The following is a 13,523-nucleotide window of genomic DNA, read 5'->3' as shown; positions in this document are numbered from 1 at the left end:
AACAGCTTTCAGAGCTGAAAAAAGCCTTCATTTTTTTCTGTGTGCAAAACCTGCCTCTGCCTCCGTGTGCTCTGCAGGCTCAGGCCACCCAGCCGCTGCAGCCCCTTGGCCCGGCAGGGGCAGGGGACCCTGCCTCGGGTCCTGCTGCAGTTTCTGCCCAGGCAGCGGGCAGACGCAGACGGGTTAAAGCTGGATGCTCAGGCAGTTCCCTCGTTTCTGCATTGCTGACCTGGGGCACGTGGGATCTCAGCAGAGTGACACTAGTGCCCACGGAGTGAGGGCACAGCCTCTCTTAAAGGACTTTGCTGCAGTTTCACACGTCACCTGAGCCAGACCACGGGCTAAAGTGCACAGCACAGCAGGTGAGGAACAGACCGGGGAGTCCTCTGTCCGGGCGAGGGCGGCTGGGGGCGGCTGGGGGCGGCTGGGGGCAGATGGGGGCGGCTGGGGGCGGCTGGGGGCGGCTGGGGGCAGATGGGGGCACATGGGGAGCCGGCAGCTGCTGCTGGGGGCACGGGGCAGCTGCTCCTCGGCCTCAGCCTCAGGCAGAGCAGCTCTCAGGCCTCTTGTGAAGACACAGGTTCTGGAATCCTGCGCTTTCAGACCAGCACACCCTGCCTTTCCCTTTGGCCTTCGTCCCTGGGAGCCCAGGACTGCTCTGAGGGCCGAGGGAAGGGGCTGAGGTGGGACGGGGGGTTCTCCACCCGCAGGTGCAGGGAGCCAGAGCCCCTGCAGACACCGGGGCCGCTTCCAGCCAGGCCTGAGCTCAGCCCCGCCAGCAGCGGCGCGGAGCAGCGGGAGCAGGGACACAGCTTTCCTCCCTTCCCGCCGTGCCCAGCTACGAGGGACACGCGGGTGCCGGGCCCGGCGGGTCAGGGGCCAGCACCGGCAGCACCGCCGCCCTGCCCGCTCCCGGCCCGGCTCCGGGCCCCGGGGACACTCCGGGAGCTGGCGCTGCCCCTTCCCCTCTGTTTGCTCCAGAGCTGGAGCCGTGCCCGGCCGGGTAAGGGCAACAGCTGCTGCACAGCTTGTACCCTCAGGAGCAGGAGCAAGGCCTGGAAATCCTCCCCCGCGCTGCAGCAGAGCGGACGGAGCGCACCCGTGTCCTGCAGATCTCTCCCAAAGCCATTCCTGTTGCTTTAACTCCTTCTGAAAAACTCCTGCTCCGTGAGCTCCCCACACCCCATCTCCTTCCCTTCCTTGGAGCAGAGCTGGTCCTGGTCCCCCGGCTGCCTCTGCTCCTGCACCAGCCCTTCTTGCCTTGGGGACACCCCAGAAGCTGCTTCACTAGGAGGTTCCAGGTACCTCCAGGTGCTTTCCATGCCCTGGGTCCAAGGCAGATGGACATGCCAGCACAGGGGTAGATCTGGGCACCTATCATTAGATAATGAGAGGCTCTTGTCAAGTCTAAATCAGAACTTAGGGAGCACAGGTCACCTTTCTGGCTCTGCCACAGACTTCCTGTGCAGCCTTGGACAAAGTGTTTCATCTCCCCTCCACTCCAGGTTCCTGTCAGCTCAGTGATGCTGAGTTCATGTTTCATAAAAGCCTTGTGAGCATTGTCCCTCTGCTCAGGTCTGCAGTGCATGATAACCCACACTGCTGTACCCAGGAGCATCCTTCTCCAAAATCTCTTCAGTGGCCCAGCACTAGAACTGGGCTGTAGCACTGAGCCCTACAGACTCCCCAAATCCTGCATCACCTGGCAACACCAATACTGTCTGACCACATCCCCAGGGTAGACATGCAGAAACTGTCCAGCTGCAGCTCCTCTCAGGCCTATCAAATCCTCTGAGCTGCTTGCAGGAGTAGCCACAACCAGCTGCTTCAGCCAGAAGCAGAAGTGATTTGCCATGAGACACATCTTTAGAGAGCCTGCACTTCAAGGTGTAGAGCACAGCAGCCCTTTGAAAACTCCTGAAAGCCTCTCCATGTTATCTTCTGCCCTCACTGTCACCCCATCCTTTTGATAAGCATCTCCCAGTGACTTCCTACAGCCATGAACTGTAGATCTTCCATAGGCCAATTATGTGAATTGTTCTGAATTTCCATCAAATATCATATTGTTCTTGGACTGAACCAAAATACAGATGCTGTTGAAACACTTGTGGTGGACCAAGTGTTTCCAGCCCACTGTCCCACTGCTTCCCAGCCCCAGGACTGGTGGTAAAGTTACAGCTTCCCCAGGACCACGTGTTCGCCTGGGCCTTCAAGCATCGTGCCCCACCTCCCTGTCTGCAGCAAGTGTTGTTGGCCAGTTTGTGCAAGGTTTTCCAGTATCAGGAACTTTTCTGACTTTAACAGTGAATTGTGATTTTAAGAAAAGGTTTTACCTTGTGCTGGCTCAGCTGTATCACATCCTTGTACAGATGCTCTTGGTTTGCTGGCCATGGCTATCCAGTCTTGTGCCTGGTTTACCATTGCCAGCTACCATCTACAGCCTTATTGTAAAACCATTGCAGACACTTGGTGCCCTCCAGCCCACCAGCACACAGGCTGTTTCTCATTATATTGCCTGGCCACTGGAAAATAAAATAGCAAATGAATGACCAGTGAACAAAGAGTTTCTCCTGAGGACTGGGAGCATTCCAAAAGGTCTCGTCCTCTCAGATGCTCAAGTCCTTGGAGCCTTTGCCTTCCTCTAGAGCCTCTCCTGAAATAAATCAGAGCCAACAACCTTCATTTCTGCCTGGTGTGGAGAGTGGTTATTGCTGTAACAATTACTGCAGGAACACAGATGTCTCACCAAGCCAAATGGTGAGTTTGGTGGAGGGGAAGCAGGGCCTGGCTGGGTGCAGGGAATGCTGTCTGGCACAGAGGCAGCAGGACACCTCTGCTCATGACTCCAATCCCCTGTTTTGTTTGCACAGCCTACAGGTCAGCTCCTTCTCATGCTCTGATTCTAGAGACTTTCCAAGGATTTTAAGGCATGACAGAAAAGGCAGTCTGTCAGATCTCTGCCATGGCATGACAGCCACTTCTCTATGCTGACATGCACCAGACGGTCAAGACATGTTATCACGAGTGTCCTGTCTTCTGCATCCCATCACTGACAGCCATCAAAGTGTGGGATCCTGGAGAGGGACTCTCCTGCAGAGCTCCAGTGCTGCCCTTTTCCTCCAACACGGTCAGGAGGATCCTCCATCTCAGAGCAGTAAGGCATAGTATGTCATTTCAAGACACAGCAGAAGCCCAGGTCACACTTAGGTAACACCCAAACAGGAACAAGTGCAAGATGCCTAAAGACGTGCCCAGGGCTTCCCAACCCCACTTTTCCTTGCCGCTCAGATCCCAGGTTTGCCAAACACCAGTCCTCCACAGCCTGCTCATGGCCAGCCAGAGGGCACTGCCACCTGGCAATGAGCTGCTTCCCACTGCTAACCAGGAGCAGTAAGTAGCAATTATGTGAAAAGTATCTCTAGAGCAGAACTGATCCTGACAGGCAACTTCGCTATCACCTCCTTCCTGCCTAACATTTCTGTGTTCACCAGGAGTGCCACTTTGCACCTATCTGTGGTTTCAGACACAAAAACAGCAGGTTGAACTGCAGCCCCCAGGCATCACCTTGATTGTGATCATCAATGGTGTTGCTCTCTTTGTAGTTCTCCTTTTCTGTATCCTCTCTGGTGCTCCCAAATCTTCCTTTCAACTGACAGGTCTGTAGTGCATCCAACCAAGCAGACACCGTATTTTCCACATCCTGTTTCCCTCTCCAGGCATCACTTCCAATTAGATTTATCTTCATGAAATTATTTGAAAGGTCTCTGCCATGAACAGGCATTTCAGGCACTCTAGATGTGCTAGGGGTTTTCTGCCATGACTGGATTTCTCCTACAAAGAAGAAAGTTCCTAAGTTCATGCTAGCAGTATCAAGCTTGTCACAGTAATGCAGTGCAGAGACCTGGGCATGAACCCAGCCTACCCTTCCTTGAATATGTTCTTTGTCACTCACTGTTGCTCCCCACTGCAGTTTATTGGGGGAGGACTGTTGCTTCAGTCCTGTGAGAAATGTACCACCTAGAAAGGACTAATCTTCCTTGGAGGGCTGGAGACTTTTTTCAATACATCCAGGAACTAGAGTGAATTCACACTGCTGAGGCTGTAGGCAGAAATGCAGTGCAGGTGCAATCCCCAAGGGCAGCAGGGAGCACTGGTGGAGGAGTATCACCCTGCCCTGGGTCTCCCACAGACTTCCCTGGGCCTCAAAGATTAGCTCTGTGGGCTGTGGGTCACTCCACTTCTTTCTACTGCTCATTTGGTCTGCAGGCTTTGTTTCCCTAGAAATGGTCCTATTTCATAGAACCATAGAATGGTTTGGTTTGGAAGGGACCTTAAAGATCATCTAGATCCAACCCCCTGCATGGGCAGGGACACCTCCCACCAGCCCAGGCTGCTCCAAGCCCCATCCAACCTGCCCTTCAACACTGCCAGGGATGGGGCAGCCACAGCTTCCCTGGGCAACCTGGGCCAGGCTCTCACCACCCTCACAGGGAAGAACTTTTCCTAATGTCCAGCCTGAATCTCCCCTCTTTAACCTTCAAACCATTGCCCCTTGTCCTCTCACTACACACCTGTGTAAAAACCCCTACCCCAGCTTTCTTGTAGGCCCCTTCAGATATTGGAAAGCTGCTGCAAGGTCACCACGGAACCTCCTCTTCTCTAGGCTGAACAACCCCAACTTCCTCAGCCTGTCTTCATAGGGGAGCTGCTCCAGCCCTCTGGTCATCTTCATGGACTCCTCTGGACATGCTTGAGGAGTTCTGTGTCCTTCTTCTGTTGGGGACTCCAGAACTGGACACAGCCCTGCAAGTGGGGTCTCACCAGAAGAGAGCAGAGGGGAAGACTCACCTCTCTCGACCAGCTGGTTATGCTTCTTTTGGTGCAGCCCAGGAAGTGTGAAGAAATGTGCAAAAGAAAATATTGGTAATTCTTCTGCATTGGAGGAATTGGTTCTTCAAACACTTCATAAATTCCCCAACTTAAAACCACTGTGAACTTTTTTCTTATAACAAAGATTTGCTTTTTCCACAGGGATGGACAGAATTTGACCTAGGAGAGATCCAGGTACACAACACAGATTGATTTTGCAATCAAACAGTTATGCCTGATGAAGATGAGTGTATGTGGAGTGGGAAATAGAGTGGGCATCGCACAGAATGGGAAATAGAGAAGCTGGAGCTGCACTCCCTCCACCCCATGGGTCAGTCAAAGTGTGAGGTGAAACCTCATCACCCAGAGATGCCCTTCTTTTGGAATTAACATTTTTGTAGTTTTTTAAAAAAAAAACCAAACCAAACAACAAACAACCCACAAGCCCAACACAAAGGCACAAAGGCACCTTGGGAAGATGCTGGTGCTTTTCAGCCAGACAATATCGAGTGTAAATTACCAGGCCAGAAATTTACACAATAAAGCATGTCCATCTTCAAGAGACTGTCTGTGTTTGTCACCTCTTCAGAGCTGCCAGTGACAAAAGGAAACAAAAGAGAAAGAAAAAGATCTCTTTTTCACTTAAAGGAGAGTGTCATTATTCTTCAAAGGGAGGGAGGGAGTGCTGGGCTGTATCACAGCAAACTCCTCACTAAAATGGACAATGTTTCAGAACAGGTCACCCAGGAGAACAGACTGTACATCCCACCTGCAGCCAAACAATTCCTGGACCTACAAGAACTTGCTCACATGCTGTTTCAAGCAAATCAACGGTCATATCGACTTCAACAAACTGTTCATGTGCTTAAAGTAAAATAAATATCTACTGCCTGTGCAGGTTTACCTATAGCCCTGCTCTGTATTTAACATGATCTTGACCTGCTGTGGACACTTCTGCAATTAAAAATGTTTTACTTTATCAGGCATTTCTCAAAAAGGTATTTACACTCTTGCTTTTAATCCTACATACACTGACTTCTTTACTGCTTACAGATCATGGCCTTAGATGTTTTATTCAAACATTGGATGTACTTTCCTTAAAATACTAGAGCTTCTGCAGTAGGTAGCAGGAATGGATGTAAATTTACATTTATTTACTCTTTATTTGAAAGCTGAACAAAAAGAAGCAAGTTGAGAAACTGTGTAAAAAACATTACAAGTGTTTAAATCATTTTAAATGTAAATTGCTTTGCATATTTAAAAAGGTTCTCTGATTTTTATGTTTCTAATTGTTTTCCTCCTACTTTATATTCTGATATTGCTAAAGAGATTATTTTGTAACCTCTGTGAATGCACAGTGAAATATTAATGGTTTGTGTATCAAAATATCCCATTCTCATTGTGCTTATTGTACAGAAATGGACACACCAACAGCTGCACTAACAAATAAACACTGAAATACAGAATTAGATACTGAACTGGACCAAATCAAAACTGAATCACTTCCATGAGATGACATGTCCACCTCTCCCATCAGCACCTGCCACCAGAAACCAGTGAGAATGCCCCACACATCAGTCACTGACCAGATTCCACCTCCAGCTGAAGCCTTAAACACAATTTGTCTGTGTAATAAATGTTTGCAGTAACTTGGTGAATTCACTGGAAGGCTTTGGTAGCAGTGAAGCCATTTTCTTCAGGTAACAGGGCTATTCATACCAGCAGAATGATTATCACTTCAGTATCTTCAGGATTGGTGCCAATGTTTTTTAAATTCAGATATGATTGTCTCCACAGGTGGCATTAAACAAGCAACTACAATTTAGTTCATTGTATATTTCAAGCTGAAATTAAGATAGGAAAAAAAAAAACCCACAACTGATTTTACAGCCTATGTTTGATTAAAATTAGCTATCTGACTGAACAAATTACACAAGTGATAATTTAAATTACTCTGCTGTCTCAAAAAAGGCATCTCTCCAGGAGCCAGCACGTGTGTGTCATGTTGAGGTGCAATTTGAAGTAGTGTTATATGGAAAGGATCTCATAATTGTCTTTGACAGCTCATAAAGGAAAGAGATAAACTGTATTTACAAATCGTTGTGTATGCTCTGCTTTTAATCACTCAGTATTCTCCCACTGTTTTATTGACTGATTACAAGTTCTAGGCTCTTTAGGAAGCCGGGAGCATTGGTTGCCTTTCCAAGATGCTACATCAGGATTTATCTCGTCTAACGAGGCCTAAACTCTTCATGACCCTGTTTTGCAAGCTCGGGTTATGACCAAATGAGTCTTGTACTTCCCTGGGTCTGCAGCAACACGGGCCCTGGCACCTGCCCAGGGGAGGAGGCAGAGCAGCCAAGGGCCTGATCTGACACCAACAGTTCCCTGATTCTGCTCATCTGAGAAACTAGTGTGGGCCCTGGCAGGGAACACAGGGACACTGAATGTAAAAGTGACTTTTGCAAAGTAGTGAAACCTTTTAGAGCAATCCTGTGAAACTCTGTAGGAGCTGGCATCCACACAGAATCATGAATCCTCCTGGCTGGAGAGGACCTCGAAGATCACCAAGTCCAACCATAACCTAAATCCCCTGCCATAACCTGATTTACCCATTCAGTGCTTAAATCATGTCCCTAACACCACATCTGTATTTCTTTTAAGCACTTCCAGGGATGGTGACTCCACCACCTCCCTGGGCAGCCTGTTCCACTGTCCAACCACTCTTTAGGAAAATAAATTCTTTCTAATCTCCAGTCTAACCCTCCCCTGGTGCAGCTTCAGGCCATTTCCTCTGGTCCTGTCATCACTCACTTGGGAGAAGAGCCCAACTCCCACCTCCCTACAACCTCCTTTCAGGTAGTTCTGGAGAGCAATGGGGTCAATGCTGAGGACCTCCCTGGCAGAAGGGCTGTAGATTTCAGAGAGCTCAGAATGATGCTGCAGTGGTTTGGCAGTGCCAGGACTGGCTGCAGCTCCGTTCCAGCCTGGGGAATAAAGGAGTCCTGGTGCTGAGCCCCCCGTTCCAGGGGTGCTGGGTGGGTGGTTGGAGGCAGCCACAGCAGTGCTGGGATCTGGGTGCTGGTTGGTTGGGGATGGGCAGGAATTCTCCTCCCGCTCCTGACGGCTCTCTTGGCTTCCCTTGCAGGAGACTCACCCCTGGGATGGCCAAAGCCTCCAAAATCCCACCCATGTCCAAGAAAACAGCCCCTGCCCCCCCAAGAGCTGCAGACCCTCCAAGACACTCGGGTACCCACACCCGCCTGGCTGAAAGAAAACTCCACCCCAGTCCAGTTTTTAACCCTGCTGTGCACGCTGGATGGATGTTTATCCCAACGGGAGAAACTGTTGTTCGAAGTGAAAAAGAAAGCTTGTTACGAAGCTGCTTTAGCTCTTTGGGTTTCTGTAGGTTCTTACTTTCACGTGAATTGGACGCAGGTCCCAGCGGCCCCGGCAGCCAGGGCGGCTCTCCCCGCGGCGCAGGGCGGAGCTGCCGGCAGCAGCAGACACCCCCGGCTCCTGCCGGCTGCTGATCACCCCTCCCGGCACCGGGGACGCCCCTTCCCCGCCATCCCGGCAAACGCCGGCGGCTGCTGCTCCCGCAGCTCCTGCCTTCGCGCTCCCGCCCCGCGCGGGGCTCGATCCCGGCAGCGGCCGCAGCCTCCTCCTCCCGCCGCTGCCGCTGACCCGGCCCGGCCCGGCTCCTCCTCTCGGCCCCGCGCCCGGGGCCCGGCTCCGCCCCGGGCCGGTCCTGTCGCTGCGGGAGCAGCCGGGACGGGGCGGGACGCGCGTTCCCGGCCGGGCCCCCCGGGCCCCGCAGCCCCGGGAGCAGCCGCCGCCTCCGGCCGGGCCCGGGGCGAGCCTGGCGGGGCTGGGGCCTCCCCGGGCCGGGCCGGGGAAGGGGCCGGGAGGGCCGGGCCGGGAGCGGCTCCTGCTCCCGCAGGGGGGACGTTCCAGCCGCTCCTGCTGGTCCCGGCGCGGGGGGGTTCGCAGCGCCCGGAGCGCGGGGGGGCCGGGCTGCGCTGCCTCCCCCTCGGCTGCCGCCGCGGTCGTGCCCGGGCCGGGCCGGGTTCTCATCCCGGTGCCGCTGCTGGTTCCACGCAGCGGGGAGCCCCGAGATGCGGGCTCGGGCATCGAGCCGTGGGGACCCTCGTGCTGCCCGTTGTGGTTCGGAAAGCGGCGATGGTCGTGACCGCCCCGTCCGGGAACCGCCGCTGCCCGAGGTGCGTTCCTGCCGCCCGGCGGGGGCTGCTGCGGGGCCGGGGCCGGGGCTGGGGCTGCGGGGCCGGGGCTGCTGCGGGGCCGGGGAAGGGGCCGGGGCCGGGGCTGCGGGGCCGGGGCTGCGGGGCCGGGGAAGGGGCCGGGGCTGCTGCGGGGCCGGGGCTGCGGGGCCGGGGCCGGGGCTGCGGGGCCGGGGCTGCGGGGCCGGGCTGTGCGGGCGGCAGCAGAGGGAGCCGGGCCGGGCTGCGGGGCCGGCGGGGCCGGGGCCTTTGCCCAGAGCCCCGGTACGAGGCCGGTGCCCGCCCGTGGGCACAGCGGTGCCTTCGTGCGCTGCTCCTCGGGCTGGGGAAGGAGCCGGCGCTAAATGCCGAGCCCGGAGGCTCTTGCTGGGTTCTCTGCGCTCGTAAAACCCGCCGGGCAGTAAGAATTGTCTCAGAGTTTGCTGCGCTGAGCTTGGCTGCAGAGACGGCCGCTTGAGAACTGCCCGGGGCGTGTTCAGCCTGAAGGCAGAGGATGGAGCGGCCCGAGCTCCAGGGGGGTCCGGCCCGGGCTCGTTGCCGGTGACCCCTGCAGCTCTGGAGCCTCTGCCCCGGAGGCCCCAGAGGCAGCTGCTGGGGGAAAGTCGCCTTGTCCCCGAGAGCTCTAAATACCAGATTCCTGAAGTGCAACAAACCAAACAGAAACCCACCCACCACGGCCCCAGACACACCAACCAGCCCCACAGTGTGGGGGTGCAGGTGTGTCTCTGTGGGGGTGCAAGTTACTGCCCTAGAGGAGCTGATGCCTGAAGAGGTGCAGTGAGGAATTTAGGATTTGGGTGGTGGATTCTTAAACTAAAAGAGGAAGGGGGGACAGCTCTTGGAGCTTCTCTTTGGCACAGTTTTGTTCCAGCTCCAAGGGACACCACTAGGGATGCTGCACATGCTGCAGTAGTGACCAGGTCGTACAGAAGTTCCTGCTGACTTCCCACACCTGTTTTAACGTTAAAGTTCCTTGAGAAACAGTTGCAGTGAGAGAGCTGGGTTTAGTCTGCCTGGCAGATGGCATCCCAGCATCCTGGGGGTTTGTACCTTTTTAAGCCTTTAACCATAGTTTGGCTTCCAAGCAAGTCTGTGGTAGCAATGAGCTTGGTGGCTCTGTCCTGGGAAAGACCTGATCCGTGTCTCCAGACTTCCACCCTGCTGCTCCCAAGGCATTGATAGCAGGTAGCTAAGCCTCTCTTTTTGGAGGGAAAGAGGGATCTAACATGTGGCCAAGGCTGTAAGAATCAGACTTGAGAAGTTGCTCTCTGTGCCAGCTTATGCCAGTTGTCTGGGAAGACTGGAAGGATTCAGTGTTAACTTACCCATCTGTCAACAAGATGTGTGGCCAGTCCTGTCAGCAGTGGGGTCAGAGTATTTAAATGTTCACACCTAAGCTACTGATTCCCAAGACCCAGAGCAGTGGAGCAGCTGGAGGTGTCAGGGGTGAGCAGTGATCCAGTCATCCAGCTCCTTGTGACAGGGCAATGCTTTGTGTGTTACAGGTGTTGGGATTCTCACTGTGGAGACCACTCAGCAGGAGGACAGAGTCCTGGGACACCCGTGCCCTGCTCAGAGGGCCACTCTGCTGAGATCTTCACCTATGGAGAAACACAACCAAGTTCATCAGGATCTTTTTCTGACTTCAGTTTTATTCCAACAGCTGCACTGAACAAACAGTCAAAACACAAAAGGGGGCATTTACAAAGCAGCTGTATCCAACAAACACTTAACACTTCCTACACTTCTTTGGGGGCTGACACCTGTGCCAGCTCCTCAGCTGGAGGAGGCAGCGCCCGTTTTTCCTGTCTCAGGGGGAAGGAGAAAGGATGTTTCAGGGCCTTTTCCATCAGGTCAATCAGGTTCTCATGCTCAGCATCACGGCTGGTCAGGAATGCCTTTGTGAAGAGCAGAACAGAAGATGTTTTTGGAATGGTGTGGCTGCATGTAAAGGTCTCTCCCCAACAGCCTCTTCCCTCTTCCTCTGACCTTCAGGGCCTCACAGCTCCAGAGACGTGTCTCCCAGCAGAGCTGTGTTCGTCCCAATCCAGCCGGCCCTGCTGGAAACACCTGCGTTTCAGAAACCAAACAGACCAGGGTGTGTTACTCAAAGGTGCTGTTTGGTCCCTGCACTAGGGGTAGTTTATCAGGATGTTGGTCCACACCTCGGGAACTGAGCTGGGAAGGTTCCACAAGAGTGGGCAGCTTGTGAAATAGAGCAAGAGGGTGAATGTGAATGGATGAAACTTTTGGTTTTAATTTTCCGTTACACCAAATCTGAAAGGATTTCCATTAAACTCTACCAGTCCAGGTACAGAGAGATGGAATTACCAGCTGGTCTTGATCATGTGTCTTGGCAAAGGCCCCAGGATTCCCTCCATCGTGGCCAGGTGTTCTTTGTCTCCACAGGCCTGCAGGGGAACCAAGATGGACCTTGTTCATTGCCAGAGGAAGTTACCAAGAGCCACACATTGACCTTACTTCAGGTTTGACTGTGCCCTGCAACCAGGGATCCATTTCAGATTAAGCAAAAAGGAGAGGCTGCAGTCATCTCTTTCCTGGAATAAGATACAATCTACTGGAGGTTTTTTCCCTTGACCAAGCCTTCTATATTTTTTTTTTTGTTCCTGGTTCATAAATGTCAAGTTTCAGCAGTGCTGTCAAGTTGACAGAATTTGGGTAGTTGAGCAGTATTTGCTGCTGCTGACAGATGAAGCTCCATCTGTTACTAGTGTGGCTTGTAAATTACAAATGTGAACGAGCTCACCCTTCATGCCCGGCTGGCTGGTTCCCAGTTGCCTACTGGAAAGCCTGGGGACCCAAGGCAGTACTCCAGGAGAACACATCCTGTTCTCCAGACATCACAGGGCTGTCACCATCCCAGGGCTGTGAAAAGACCCAGAAGGGTCACGTTTATACCAGGCTGCAAACAGGTCAACAGCTCAAGCAAGATGTGCCAGGCTTCTGCAGCACCCTTCAGTAGCCACCAGGAATCTTGGGCCAAAGCTGTGCCCAACAGAGTCCTACTGACCTAGGATCACCTCAGGAGCTCTGTAGGGTCTTGTGGTCACCACCATGCTGTGATGTTCATGATCACGTGTGGTGCTCCCAGAGTCCCCAACCTTGACATCTGGACGTTTGGGTCTGTGCTCCTCACACTCCTGCAATGAAGCAATGGGATGCAGTGCCCAAAGAAAGCCAGAGGGTGGCTGAGGGGAGGTGGGGAAGAAGGCAGCAACTTCTCAGGCCGTGGCTGTGCTCCACTGCATAGTCAGATGGCACCAGTAAAATGTTGTCTGGCTTCAGGTCTGTGTGTGTCAACTTGTTGACGTGCAAAACTGCAAGATACCAACACTAGTTAGCAAATGCCAGAGAGATGACACAAACCAAGCAGCAAAGAAAGATACAGTTCACAGCCTTGCAGGTCTGATAGGCCATCTGTCTGATGCGGCCCAGCCTGAAGGCCAGGAAGCCATTCTCTTTGATAGAGGTGCTGAGCCCCAGCAGCTCCACAGCAGAGCAGACGTGGCCACAGCGCTCGAACCAGCCGAGCATCTGGACACGGTGGCTGCAGGAGCAGGGAACACAGGAGCTGCAGCAGGCAGTTGTGTCGCTCCACACGTTGTGTGTTCCCAAAACCACCTCACAGGAACCTTAAAGCCAGAGCCCAGGACGGTGGCTTCATGTCCTCACTCTGTGCTGCTGGGGTGCAGGGCATGTGAATAGTGCAGGGCTTGTACTTCTGCAAGGGCTGCCCCGCAGCTCCCATCAGCCTCTTTCACTATTTTCACAGCCACGTGGCTGCCTCTCCTGGACAGACAGGTTTTTCACTGGGCTTAGCACAAGGAGGAGTTTTACCTAAGAATCTGGAGGAGTTATCACCCCCTACATTGCTGGTGCCAATGGGATCCTTATCAGAAAAGGTCTCCACGTGAAGATGAACCCGATGAGATCAGGAAGCGCTTCCCGAGCCGCACGGTGAGAGCATCAGCCGGAGCAACGGCCTGTGGCTGCTGAGGAAGACTTGCTCCTTGTGCTCGGTGCATTCCACAACTTGTCCAAAAGTCCCCTCACCCAAAGTAGCAACAACCTCATCTAGAAAGAAAAGAACTGAGTCACACAAGCTGTGGAGTTCCTCAGGTATTGAACAGAGAAGCCAACACACAAGAATGGAACAAACAAACGGAACGACTGGATTCGTCTCGACGGGGCCTCGTTACATGGAAACTCTCCAGCTGGAGAGATGTGATGGGACAACTCTCATCAGGGCACATTTAAGGGATCTCACTCCAGTTGGTTCATTAACTTCATTTACTGGTTTTTGGGGGGAATGGAGGAAAATAAAGAAGAAATGTACAGAAAAAGAATAACAATCCCCACCCCCAAAGACAGAAAGTCCAGACAGAATGAAAA

General features: G+C 53.3%; 2 long non-coding RNA genes across 3 annotated transcripts; both read left to right on the top strand.

Moving 5' to 3' along the window:
- Positions 1 to 6,255, top strand: LOC127393277 (uncharacterized). 2 transcript variants are annotated; one of them, XR_007891421.1, is made up of 4 exons: positions 1 to 362; positions 711 to 2,757; positions 2,871 to 4,923; positions 5,032 to 6,255. It is a non-coding gene; the product is annotated as an uncharacterized LOC127393277 (long non-coding RNA). The 2 variants fall into 2 exon arrangements; XR_007891420.1 differs by having other exon boundaries at positions 711 to 4,923.
- A 2,396-nt stretch (positions 6,256 to 8,651) lies between these two features.
- Positions 8,652 to 12,415, top strand: LOC127393264 (uncharacterized). Its single transcript, XR_007891418.1, has 2 exons — positions 8,652 to 9,092; positions 10,616 to 12,415. It is a non-coding gene; the product is annotated as an uncharacterized LOC127393264 (long non-coding RNA).
- The last annotated feature ends 1,108 nt before the right edge of the window (positions 12,416 to 13,523 follow it).

Source organism: Apus apus, chromosome 21, assembly GCF_020740795.1.
Source record: "Apus apus isolate bApuApu2 chromosome 21, bApuApu2.pri.cur, whole genome shotgun sequence".
NCBI classification, from domain to species: Eukaryota; Metazoa; Chordata; class Aves; order Apodiformes; family Apodidae; genus Apus; species Apus apus.
The sequence above is the reverse complement of the archived record's forward strand: the minus strand, read 5'-3'. Positions and strand labels throughout refer to the sequence as shown.